General features: G+C 39.1%; 1 long non-coding RNA gene across 1 annotated transcript in view; it reads left to right on the forward strand.

Moving 5' to 3' along the window:
• LOC117086707 overlaps positions 1-12,948 on the forward strand; it is a 310,696-nt gene that overhangs the window by 269,281 nt on the left and 28,467 nt on the right. The window contains exon 4 of the long non-coding RNA XR_004438540.1: positions 8,290-8,417. This is a non-coding gene — a long non-coding RNA (uncharacterized LOC117086707). The remainder of the gene's footprint in view (positions 1-8,289; positions 8,418-12,948) is intronic.

The raw sequence follows: 12,948 nt of genomic DNA on the forward strand, positions 1-12,948 counted from the left end.
ATTAAGGAGTGCACAACTTAGATCCTTCACATGTGCAGTTCAGAATACGGTTTGTGCTCCTATGAGAATCTAAGTCGGCCGCTGATCTGACAGGATATGGAGCTCAGGTGGTAATATGGTTTGGCTGTGTCCACACCCAAAATCTCATCTTGAATTGTAATCAGAATTGTAATCCCCATGTGTTGGGGGAGGGACCTTGTGGGATGTGATTAGAACATATGGGCGTTGCCCCCATGCTGTTCTGATGACAGTGAGTGAGTTCTCTCATGAGAGGCTTTCTCCCCCTTCTCTCTGTACTTCCTTTTCCTGCCGCCCTGTGAAGAGGTGCCTTTCACCATGATTGTAAGTTTTCTGAGGGCTCCCCAGACAAGTGGAAATGTGAGTCAAATAAATCTATTTTCTTTATAAATTACCCAGTTTTGGGTATTTCTTTATAGAAGCATGGGAACAGATTAATACAGTAAATTGGTACCAGGTAGTGGGGCACTGCTATAAAGATACCCAAAATTGTGGAAATGACTTTAGAACTGGTTAACAGCCAGTTGACCAGGAGAGGAGGGCTCAGAAGAACACAGGAAAATGTGGGAAAGTTTGGAACTTCCGAGAGACTTGTTGAAGTCTTTGGAATGACTTCAACTCATCTCGAATGGTCAAAAGAATGCTTTGACCAAAATTCTGATAGAGATATGGACAATTAAGTTCCAGCTGAGGTGGCCTCAGATGGAGATGAGGAACTTGTTGGGAGCTGGAATAAAGGTGACTCTTGTTCTTTAGCAAAGAGACTGGTGGCATTTTTCCCCTGTCCTAGAGATCTGTGGAACTTTGAACTTGAGAGAGATGATTTAGTGTATTTGGCAGAAGAAATTTCTAAGCAATAAAGCATTCAAGAGCATAAAAGTTGGAATCAGAGCATAAAAGTTGGGAAAATTTGCAGTCTGACAATGCAATAGAAAAGAAAAACCCATTTTCTGGGGAGAAACTCAAGCCAGCTGCAGAAATTTGCATAAGTAACCAGGAGCTGAATGTTAATCACCAAGACAATGGGGAAAAATGTCACCAGGGCATGTCAGAGACCTTCAGTGCAGACCCTCCCATCACAGGCCTAGATGCCTACAGGGGAAAAATGGTTTCACGGGCCAGGCCCAGAGCCCCACTGCTCTATGCAGCCTTGGGACATGGTGCTCTGCATCCCAGCTGCTTCTGTCCCAGCCATGGCTAAAAGGGGCCAACATATAGCTCGGACCATTGCTTCAGAGACTGCGAGCCCCAAGCTTTGGTGCCTTACATGTGATGTCGAGCTTATGAGTACACAGAAGTCAAGGTTTTGGAACCTCTGCCTAGATTTCAGAGGATGTATGGACATACCTGGATGTCCAGGCAGAAGTTTGCCACAGGAGTGGAACCCTCAATGAGAACCTCTGCTAGGGCAGTGGGGAAGGGCAATGTGGGGTTAGAGCCCCCACAGAGAGTCCTCACTGTGGCACTGCCTGTTGGAGCTGTGAGAAGAGGGCCACTCTCCTCCAGACCCCAGAATGGTAGATCCACCAACAGTTTGCACTGTGTGCCTGGAAAATTGCAGACACTCAATGCCAGGCCATGAAAGGAGCTGGAAGGAGGACTTTACCCTGCAAAGCCACAGGGGCAGAGCTGCCCAAGACCATGAAGCCCACTTCTTGCATCAGTGTGACCTGGATGTGAGACATAAAGTCAAAGGAGATAATTTTGGAACTTTAAGATTTAATGATTGCCCTATTAGGGCATGGGGCCTGTAGCCCCTTTGTTTTGGCTAATTTCTCCCATTTGGAATGGATGTGTTTACCAACTTTCTGTATCTTCATTGTATCTGGGAAGTAAGTAACTTGCTTTTGATTTTACAGGCTCATAGGTGGAAGGGTTAATGCTGGAATGAGTTAAGAGTTTGTGGGACTGTTGGGAGAGCATGGTTGCGTTTTGAAATATGAGGACATGAGGTTTGGGAGGGGCTAGGGCAGAATGATATGGTTTGGCTGTCTCTCCACTCAAAATCTCATCCTGAATTGTAATCCAAATTGTAATCCCCACATGCTGGGGAGAGCTGTAGTGAATATCAGGCTCAGATGTAACAGGGGCAATCTAGCTTGTTCTACTAGTTCTGTTATACAACATCCTTGCTGAGATTGTGCCTAGCTAGCACCATCACAATGTGCTAGACTGGGGTAATAAAGCGCATGAATGGATCTGAGTGGTACAGATGGTAGATTGTATTTTATCCCTCAAAATTCTCCTGGCTCCACCTCTTACCCTAGCTACTATACTGGCTTTGATGAGCCTACCAATCATCCAGTGCTTTAGCTTGAGCCACTCAACTCACCTCTTGGCTCCTGCCATGGTCTTCTCTGATGCCTTTTCAGGACATGTTCTTGAGAAGCCACTTTGCACTCATTTGTGTGCAATCCAAAAGTGGGAAAACTACCACCTGTCTGACTCCTCTTAACCTCTTTTGTCTCCTGACCAGGCAATTTTGTGATGTTTTTTCAAAGTCTCCTCAGTATTCACCGGGAGATCAAGCACCAGCTTCCCATAGCATTTGCCAAGCAGATAAAATATTTTTGTGATGGTTCTTCCTCTTTTATTCTTCAATGTGTACTTCTCCCTGAGACCACATTCCTATGTGAACGAGTGCAAGCAAATTTTTGCATTAGACCCTGCTTTGGGAGTAACCAGGCTCAAAAAGAAAAGCCGTATCATGATGGCCTTAAAGTGAAAAACCTCATTGCAAAATGGAGATTTTATCTTTCATAATTGTATACATTCTTTTTAACATAAGATAAAAAATAAATAAACATGAAAAAATCATATTTGAACTCCTAGACTCCCAAGTAACTATGAACCACAATTTGAGAAACAATGGTCTCAGATCTCTTTTTTAAGGAGAATTATCAGCAGTTTCATAGAACCTATGGAATGACCAATAACCTATACTGTGGGTTAGGAGTTGGTCATTTGTCACAATGTAGCTGCAAAGTGCACAATTTGGGCACAATATACATAGTTCAATTGCTAGGGGAAAAGAAGAAAGTGGCCCTTGGATAGGAAACTAGAATGCTCTGACATTGGGACATAAATGATTGATGTTAATAGATTCAAGTTTTTCCAAAATTTTGTTAGTAAATATTCATTCTTACTCCGAACCAGAAATAGCCAAATGTACTGGACTGGTTAATACTCTGTGTTAATGGCCTACATATTATGAATATTGTTTAAAAATAAATATGAGTTTATATTTAAAATTAATATAGTTTCGGCCAGGCGCAGTGGCTCACGACTGTAATCTCAGCACTTTGGGAGGCCAAGGTGGGCGGATCACGAGGTCAGGAGATCGAGACCATCCTGGCTAACATGGTGAAACCCCGTCTCTACTAAAAATATAAAAAATTAGCCGGGCACAGTGGCGGGCGCCTGTAGTCCCAGCTACTTGGGAAGCTGAGGCAGGAAAATGGCGTGAATCTGGGAGGCGGAGCTTGCAGTGAGCCGAGATCACGCCACTGCACTCCGGCCTGGGCGACAGAGCAAGACTCCGTCTCAAAAAAAAAAAAAAATTAATATAGTTTCTACATGTCCTTATTTGACTTTCAGCAAAGGTAATGCTGGCTCTTAGATTTTAGCAATTTACTTGTTGTTAAATGTGGCAGCATGATGTTTCAAAATTAGAAAATAGGGGAAAAAATTAAAAAGTCTTTTGTGGATTTGTGGATTTTCATTAAGTAAGCTAAGAATGTATTTTTCCATTGGTTGTTGGTCATTGTTAAAGCAATTGAATTATTATACTCTTATCCATCATTGTAACATTTGGATTTGTGGAGAACATAATCAGACAATAGATAAATATGAATTTTTAAGAGAAAAATTAAGTCTACGAATAAGTAAAAGAACAATCACCTGATTGTTATGAACCATCTGAATATAGTTTTTTAGGAATTCTTTACTCTGAACAGACAAAAAACAAAATTACTCCCACTGGGTAAGGAAAAAAGTAATAAGATCTAAATCTTAATCAAATGTTGTTCAGATCTCTATAGCTGGGGGCTGGCTTTACAGGAACATTCAGAAAGCTCTATGTGTGTGTGTGCTTCAGGTCTCCATGTTACATTAGGACCTTGTGCAGGGTACAATTACCCTCAATAATTTCATATTGTTTAACTAGCAATTCAAAGCCAGCAACAAATATTTTTGTCCTCTTTCCAAATAAAGAATAATATCTTCATTGACTAACAAAAGAGATTCTTCTGAGCATGGGTTATGCCTTTAGGCTCTAGGATGATGCCTTTTTAGTGTCTATATGCAAACTTTAGTTGAAATTATGACCCTAATTGACAGGATTTTTAAATTGAGCACCCACAGGCCACGTTGCTACATAGTACATTGTCATTTTCTTCTACATTGAATTAATTTTCAATCAACATTGTTAAAAAAAAGAACAAGAGTAGAAACTGGTTACCAATACTCTAAAGCTATTTCAAATCCCGAAGCACAAAGCTTAATTAAGAACCAATTAATATAGAGAGTATACGTCAAAAGAAGATAAGGAAGATATGATGAGGTCAGGGTAAAAGTCGTTTCTGTTTTCTTTTGAAGCTTAGATATATCTCAATTGTAAAATAGAGGAGAAAATAAACCATTTAACTTGCTGAATCTGCTTTATTTTAAAAAATAGAAATAAAATTTACCTTTGAGGTTACTGACCCATAATCTTATTAGAGAAGAAAAAGCATCAGAAGGATTCATAAGGCACTTCTTGTAATTTCTTAGGGAATCAGGGTAGTGTTTGAATTATTAGGATCAATTTATTGTGGCATGTGATGTTGTTTTGCTGAGACAGAACCACTTTTGCCACGTGAACATGGAATTAGATGTTGTGGCCACCAAAGTTCTTTCAAGTTTAGCAAGTTCATACTTTTATTTTTCAGTAATGGGTCAATTCTGTCTTCATAATGGTCCATTTAAACTGCTATGAAACCTAAACCTTTGTTCTGAGTTGTAATGTCCTTATAGCCTTCACTTGAGGGTGAATGCATAACTTTCATGTTAAGTGCACCTCAGTTTCTATCTTTCTAATCTATGATGTGGAAGGTGGAAGTATATACTGTCAATTAGGTCTTAATGCCGACAAAAACGGAAATCAAATGAGTGTGGTTAATTAGAAGTCAGGTGAATAAGTATTTTAAGGACTTGGAAGTGATTAACTGTATTATCTAGTGTCTTCATTTATTTGAGCTGCTATAACAAAATACCATAGTCTGGGTAACATAAGCAATAGAAATTTATGTATCACAGCTCTGGGGATGGGGAAATCCAAGATCAAGGTGCCAGCAGATTCAGTGTCTGGCAAAGCTCACTCTCTGCCTCAAAGATGGTGCCTTGTTGCTCTGTTCTCACATAGCAGAAGGTATAGCGGGGCTCTGGAGCTTCCTCAAGCTTCTTATATACAGTTAGTAATCTCATCCATGAGGGCAGAGCTCTCATGACCTAATCACTTCCTAAAGGTCCACTCTTTTATACTATTACATTGGGGGTTAGGTTTTAACATATTAATTTTGAGGGAAAACCAACATGCACACCATAGCATAGATGAGAATTAGCTACTGAGTTTACAATGTGAAGGTCATTGTTGACCTTGAGCAGTTTTGATAGAGTAAGAAGGATGGAGGAATAAAACTTGAGAGAAGTGGATATAATAGAGATTAACAAAAGACTAGGAACAACTCCTTTGAGTAATTTGCAGTAAAAAGAGGAGTAACCAGCCGGCCGCGGTGGCTCACACCTGTAATCCCAGCACTTTGGGAGTCCAAGGCAGGTGGATCACGAGGTCAGGAGTTCGAGATCAGCCTGACCAACGTAGTGAAACCCTGTCTCTACTAAAAATACAAAAATTAGCCGGGCTTGGTGGCATGCGCCTGTAGTCCCAGCTACATGGGACACTGAGGAAAGAGAATCGCTTGAACCCGGGAGGTGGAGGTTGCAGTGAGCCGAGATTGTGCCACTGCACTGCAGCCTGGGCAACAGAGTGAGACTCCATCTCAAAAAAAAAAAAAGAGAGACGAGTAACCTGTAGTAATCAAAGCAATATGGTACTGGCATAAAGAGAGACATAGAGACCAATGAAACAAGACAGAAAGCCCAGAAAGAAGACCACAAATATAGGGTCTTTCTAAGAGGATGCCAAAAATATAAAATGGGGAACGTCTTTTCAATCAAAGGTGTTGGGGTAACTGGATAAGAGAAAGAGGTGATAGCTGAATTGTGGATTGGGAGCAGATCATTTTTAAAATACGGTATAATGTGTTCTTTAGAGAAATGTTGCTTCAAGTCTTTAGCTCATTTTAATTGGGTTAGTAGTTTTATTTTTGCTACTGAGTTGTAAGCATTTGTTATTTATTTTGGAGATTAACTTTTTATCAGATATGTATGGTTTGCAAATATTTTCTCCCATTCCATAGATTGCCTTTTTACTCTGTTGATTGTTTCTTTCACTGTACAGAAGAAGCTTTTTAGTTTGACCTAAGTTCAGCTTTATTATTATATTTGCTGTCTGTGCTTTGGTGGTATATACATGAAATTATTGTCAAGAGAAATGTCATGACCATTCTGTGTTTTTTGAGAAGATTTAGAGTCCTACATTTAATGTTTTCAACCCACTTTGAGTTGATTTTTGTATGTGGTGTAAGATAGAAGTCCAATTTCATTCTTTTTCATATAGATATCCAGTTTTCCCAACACCCTTTGTTAAAGAGATGTTCCCAATTTTATATTCTCACCACCCTTTTAGAAAACCAGTTGTCCATATATTTGTGGTTTTCTTTCTGGATATTCTATTTTGTTCTGTTGGTCTACATGTCTGTCATTATGCCAGTACTATATCATTTTCATTAATGATATAGGTTTGTAATGAATTTTAATATCAGGAATTGTCATGCTTCCAGAATACATACAAATAGCCAATAGATATATAAAAATTCTTAATGTCACTAATAATTAGGGAAATGTAAATCAAAACCACAATGAGTTATCCACTCACACCTGTTAGAATAATTAGAATCAAAAGTAAAACCAAAAAACAAGTGTTGACAAGGCTGTGGAGAAATTGAAACACTTACACACTGTTGATGGGAATGAATAGTATAGCGGTTTATCAGAAAATAAAAAATAGAACTATCGTATAATCCAGAAATTCCACTTCTGGGCATTTATCCAAAATAATTGAAGTCAGAATGTCAAAGAGATATAAGCACTCCTGTGTTCATTGCAGCATTATTCACAATAGCCAAAATGAGGAAACGATCTAAATGTCTATTGACAAATGGATGGATAAAGAAAATGTGGTATACACATTCAATTGAATACATTGAACCTTAAAAAGGGAGGAAATCCTGCAAAATGTGACAACTTGGATGAACCTTGAGGACATTATGCTAAGTGAAATAAGTCAGTCACAGGAAGACAAATACTGCATGATTCCATTTAGACGAGGTGTTTAAAATAGTGAAATTTATAGAATCAAAGAGCAGCATGGTGATTGTTGTGAGGGACAGAAAATGGAAAATTATGAATCAATGGGTATTAGTTTCAGTGAAGCAAGATGAATGATTTCTCTAGAGATCCACTGTACAACACTGTAACTATAGTAAAAAATAATATATTATACACGTAAAAATTTAAGAAGGTAGATTTCATGTCAAATGTTATTTTCCATAATAATAATAATAATAATAATAAATGAGAATAATGGCATGTTTGTACATTAATCAGAATGATTCAGTGGAGAGGAAAAACCCGACGATGCAGGGAAGAGAGAGGCTTGGATACTTGGACCAGTGACCTTGGATGAGCCTGAGGGGAGGGTCTGTCGCATACAAATGAAAAGATTGGCTCTAGATAGGCACAATGATCATTTGCCCATGGTAGCAGAAGGAAAAGCAAGGATTCTGTGCTCTGATTGCTTCAATGTCTCAGTAAAATCTCAAGTAAGCTCATCGGCAGAGAGTAGGATGGAAGAAGTTGCATTAGTGTTTTGAAAGTCAAAGACATTTCTCTATTAAGGGTTTAACTGATTGTTGTTTTGTCATCGATTATTGCAATGGTTGGCAACTTTTTCTGGAAAGAATCACATATTTTAGGCTTTGTGGTCCCTGTAGTCTTTATTATAACTACTTGATATTACCGTTGTAGTAGAAATCTTCTGTGGACAATATGTAAACTGGAGTTGCCATAGACTATACATAAATTGACAGTTTTCCTCCTCTCTTCTTAAAGACCAGGTTCAAATGCCTTTGCCTCATGGAAGTGTTGGATGATTTTCTTGGGCATAATCAGTCAGGATTCTTTCTGTGGTCCTGGATCCTCTGTTGAGCATCTTTCTTCCACATTCTTCACACTGTACTGTAAGTACTGGAGCTACTTTGCCTTGGTTCAAGAGAGCCGAGTATTAAATTTTCTGGAATTCTCTAAGTCAGTTAATGTACCATCAGTAGCTTGAAATCACACAAATTGGCAAATCCTACAAATTAAGGTTTCCCTCACTCCAAAGTGCCAATTATTAAACATCAATTTGCCAGATCACTCACTATAATACATTTGTCTGCATTACCATCCCTTTCGCTAGTACCAATTTCTCAAGAATACTGACCACGTTCAATTAATGTTTCTATCTTCTCCACCTACAGAACTATGGGGATGTTGTCAATGCTGAAAACTGTTAGAGATAATTTTGAATGTTTTACTTTTTTACCTAATTAAATCATTCAAATCCAGAAAATATCTTCCAGTTTGATAATCTGTCCAAAAGTCAATAAAATGTACAAACCAACGCGTAAGAGGACTAAAGAAGACATTAGGTGTTTGTGAGATGAACCTCATATTGGATTGGACCTCAGTCTATCACAGTTTTCACTGAATTGACTTTGGTTTCAATCTCCAGTCACTCAACCCACTCTATCACCTTTGGCCTGGACAAGCACTGTGCCTCATATGTGATGGTAAGATTCATAGTTTGTAAGAGCACAGGGTTGGAGCCAGGCTACCTCCTGACAGTGGGCAAGTTATGAAACATGTATGTTCTCATCTGTAGAAGGGAGTAAACATAGTATATACCTTGTAGAGTTGCTGTATGGATTAAATAAATTAATCCTTGCAATGCACTTAGAGCGATGTCTTAGCAATGTTAGGGCTAGTTCTCATTATTAACCAATCTCACAGGTGTCTCCTCTTGCCTGTCTAAAAATCCATTCTCCCCAAAACATCCGGAGTGACCTTTAAGAAACAGAAATCTAATTGCATTATCTCCTTGCTTGAAAACCACCAATGATTTTTTTAATGCTGGAAATAAAAATCAGTCTCCTTTTCATGGTCTCTACTCCTGTCATGATCTGCCCCTGTGGTTCCTTCTTGCTCTCATCTCATGCCAGGCTCACCTGGTTTCACTAAACTTCACTCATATGGTCTCCTTCTGCTCCCTGGGTGTGCCAGCTTTCATCCTGCCCTTGGCCCCTGCTCTTCCCTCTGCCTGGAATAGTTTTCTCCTAGTTCTTCCTGTGATTCTTTGTGTTATTCAGGTCTTGGTTCAGATATCACCTCTTCATTAGGTCTCTCCTGAACACTCATTCCAAAGGAGCTCAACCCACTCTCATTACACTTTATCTCATCCTCCTCTTTTATGGTCTTTGTATCACTTGTCCACATATGAAATTGTTATATTAATTTATCTTTTTATTTGCTTGCTTTGTTTTTATTCCAAATGGATATAAACTCTGGAGAGTATGGATATTGTCTGTATTTTTCACTTCTGAATCTCTAGTTCCTAGATCAGCAGGTCCTCAAAACATTATCGTTGATTCACTAAATGACATAAAGAATGGATATATCTTCTCGTTGCTCTACTTTAGAAACCCAGTTGATCCCTTGTCCTATTTCTGAATGGAATCATTGTCATCCATTGTAGAATCCAGAAAGCTAAGGGTCATCCTTAACTTGTCCTTATCCATCATCCCCCTAATGTACTTCTTACCTTCAGTCCATTCTGCTTCCAAAATTGCACATGAATCCCTCTACTTCTTCCTATCTAGAATCATTGTTATGTATTTGTTTTTCTAACTGATCTTTGTTTCTTTTTCATTCTTTCTTTGTTTCTTTTTGAGATGAAATCTTGCTCTGCTGCCCAGGCTGGAGTGCAGTGGCGTGATCTTAGCTCACTGCAACCTCCACCTCCTGGGTTCAAGCAATTCTCCTGCCTCAGCTTCCCAAGTTGCTGGGATTACAGGTGCCCACCACCATGCCCAGCTAATTTTTTGTATTTTTAGTACAGACAAGGTTTCACCATGTTGACCAGGCTGGCCTTGAACTCCTGACCTCAGGTGATCCTCCCTGTCCCAAAGTGCTGGGATTACAAGCATGAGCCACCACGCCCAACCTGGTCATTGTTTCTTATGCTCAGCTTCAATCTCTTTGCTTCACTACAGTTAGATTAAACTTGCCAAATTGCAATCTGATTGTGTCCCTTCATTGCTTAAAACCCAGTAATATGAAAACAGTCACATGGAGTGGGAGACGTTATGAATGCACAATCTAGCCCCATATCTTTCGTGTTCATCAGCATGTCTGAAGTTGGGAGCAGTTTCTCAAAAGCCAGTGTGTTCCTATGTGAGTTCAATGATCTCTCTTTGTCTCTATATCAGGACTTTCTCTATACCATGGAGCTGCTCATCGCTCAATGTGGCTTCTCTGGGGCAACTCTCACACAATGGAGGATGGCATCCATGGATAGATGTGCCAGTCTCTCCCACCACCCCAGCCTCCCAGGCTTCAGTGGGATTCTTCTTAGACCCTTGAGGCCACTGGAGGCCATGACTATACATGGTACTTCAGAGGGATGCCATGTAGGCATGTCGGGTTGAGGCCCATTGCCAATAGTCATGACCAGCTCAATAACACACTCTGTTTTGTTTGATCTTCTTTCCTTATCTCTCTTTTACCTCTTCCTTGCTTGTGCATTCTGAAACTAACTCTTTTTTTTGAGACGGAGTCTCGCTCTGTCTCCCGGGCTGGAGTGCAGTGGCCGGATCTCAGATCACTGCAAGCTCCGCCTCCCAGGTTCACGCCATTCTCCTGCCTCAGCCTCCCGAGTAGCTGGGACTACAGGCGCCCCCCACTTTGCCCAGCTAGATTTTTGTATTTTTTGGTAGAGACGGGGTTTCACCGTGTTAGCCAGGATGGTCTCGATCTCCTGACCTCGTGATCCACCCGTCTCGGCCTCCCAAAGTGCTGGAATTACAGGCTTGAGCCACCACGCCCGGCCTAAACTAACTCTTAAATAAATGACCTGTATCCAAGGCCTGTCTTGTATTTCACTCTTGGGAAAACACAAGCCAGGATACATGACTTAAAACATGCCTTGTGATCTGGTCTTTACTTCCCTCTCCAGCTTATTTTCTTCAGTCAACAACCACTTCCTACCCACATGAACCTTGTTTTTTTTTTTTTTTTTTTTAGGAGTTTTAAAATTTAATCTCAATTGCCACAAGTTAACTGTTTGACTTTTGGCACAAGATCTTTTAAAATCTTAATTTCCTTATCTGAGAAAGAGGATGTTGGAAGAAGATTGTCTTTGAGGTTCTTCCTGGATTTAATTTTATAGTTCTATGGCGTCAAGTTTTCTTTTTTTTAATTAATTTTTTTAAATTATACTTTAAGTTCTAGGGTACATGTGCATAACGTGCAGGTTTGTTACATATGTATACTTGTGCCATGTTGGTGTGCTGCACCCTTCATCTCGTCAGCACCCATCAATTCATCATTTATATCAGGTATAACTCCCAATGCAATCCCTCCCCCCTCCCCCGACTTTGACGAGAATCAACCTTGTTTTGAGGCCACACTAATTTCCTGAGTACATCATGCTCTTTCTTACTTTCTATGTCTTCGTGTACTTTTGGCTGCAACCTAAATGCGACCGCAATCCCCCAGTGCATAACCACGTGCCATGTTCCAACAGGTGTTCAATGATTGCTCCTTCAAGTAATTGGAGTCTGAAATTTATTCCTGCTCATGTAATTCCACAGAGAAGTCTTAAACTATTTTAGTTTATTTTTATACAGTGGGTTGTGGGAATATTGCTAAAATTCTGAGAAGATATATAAGTAGAAATACATATAGTAATTTTACAATTCCAAATTTATGTTTTTCTTATTTTTAATGGCCTTTGAGTTAACCAGGTGCAAACAATCTTCTATTTTCATTTGGAAACAATGGAACATCCAGCTGTCCAGAGAATAAATTTGTGTGAATTGCATGATTTAAAAAGTGTAAGCCAATATTAGCTGAAAATTTTCTTTTTACAGTAAGTGAAGTTCTTTTTGTGGAGGACTGTCACATGATTACTTTTATTATATCTTTTTTTTTTTCTGAAAAATGTTCCCTGGAAGTAGCATTTTCTCAGTTCTGAATAAACTTTTAAATTATACCAGCAAGAGCCAAAGTGATGATAGAATTAAACTCATTATGCTTTTATTTTACTCTGATACTCTTAACAAGAGATACAGCTCATTCTGAACATATAATTAGGGCATTTGAAGTAATCTATGCTTTAATAAGATTTGAGATGATAAATGCCAGTTACAACAAACATGTTACTACTCTTTTCACTGTTATTCCTTTTCTCTCTATAGTCACTCACCAAAAACTTGGATTTCTTCTTTCTATATTGTTTTAATTTTTATAAAACCAAAAAAATCCAGAATTCTTATGGACCAGTGATATTTATTGGCCTGAAAACATTTGAAAGAACAGGTGGTCTTCTTGCTGCAGGGTCCAAATCCACTATCAACATGATTTATACGATATATTCAAATATTTCATGTAGAAGTGAATTTCCATTTTCATATTCACATCTTTACAACTTAAATCTGAGTAATTCTCACT

This window comes from Trachypithecus francoisi, unplaced genomic scaffold (genome assembly GCF_009764315.1).
Source record: "Trachypithecus francoisi isolate TF-2019V2 unplaced genomic scaffold, Tfra_2.0 Lachesis_group10, whole genome shotgun sequence".
Taxonomy (NCBI): Eukaryota; Metazoa; Chordata; class Mammalia; order Primates; family Cercopithecidae; genus Trachypithecus; species Trachypithecus francoisi.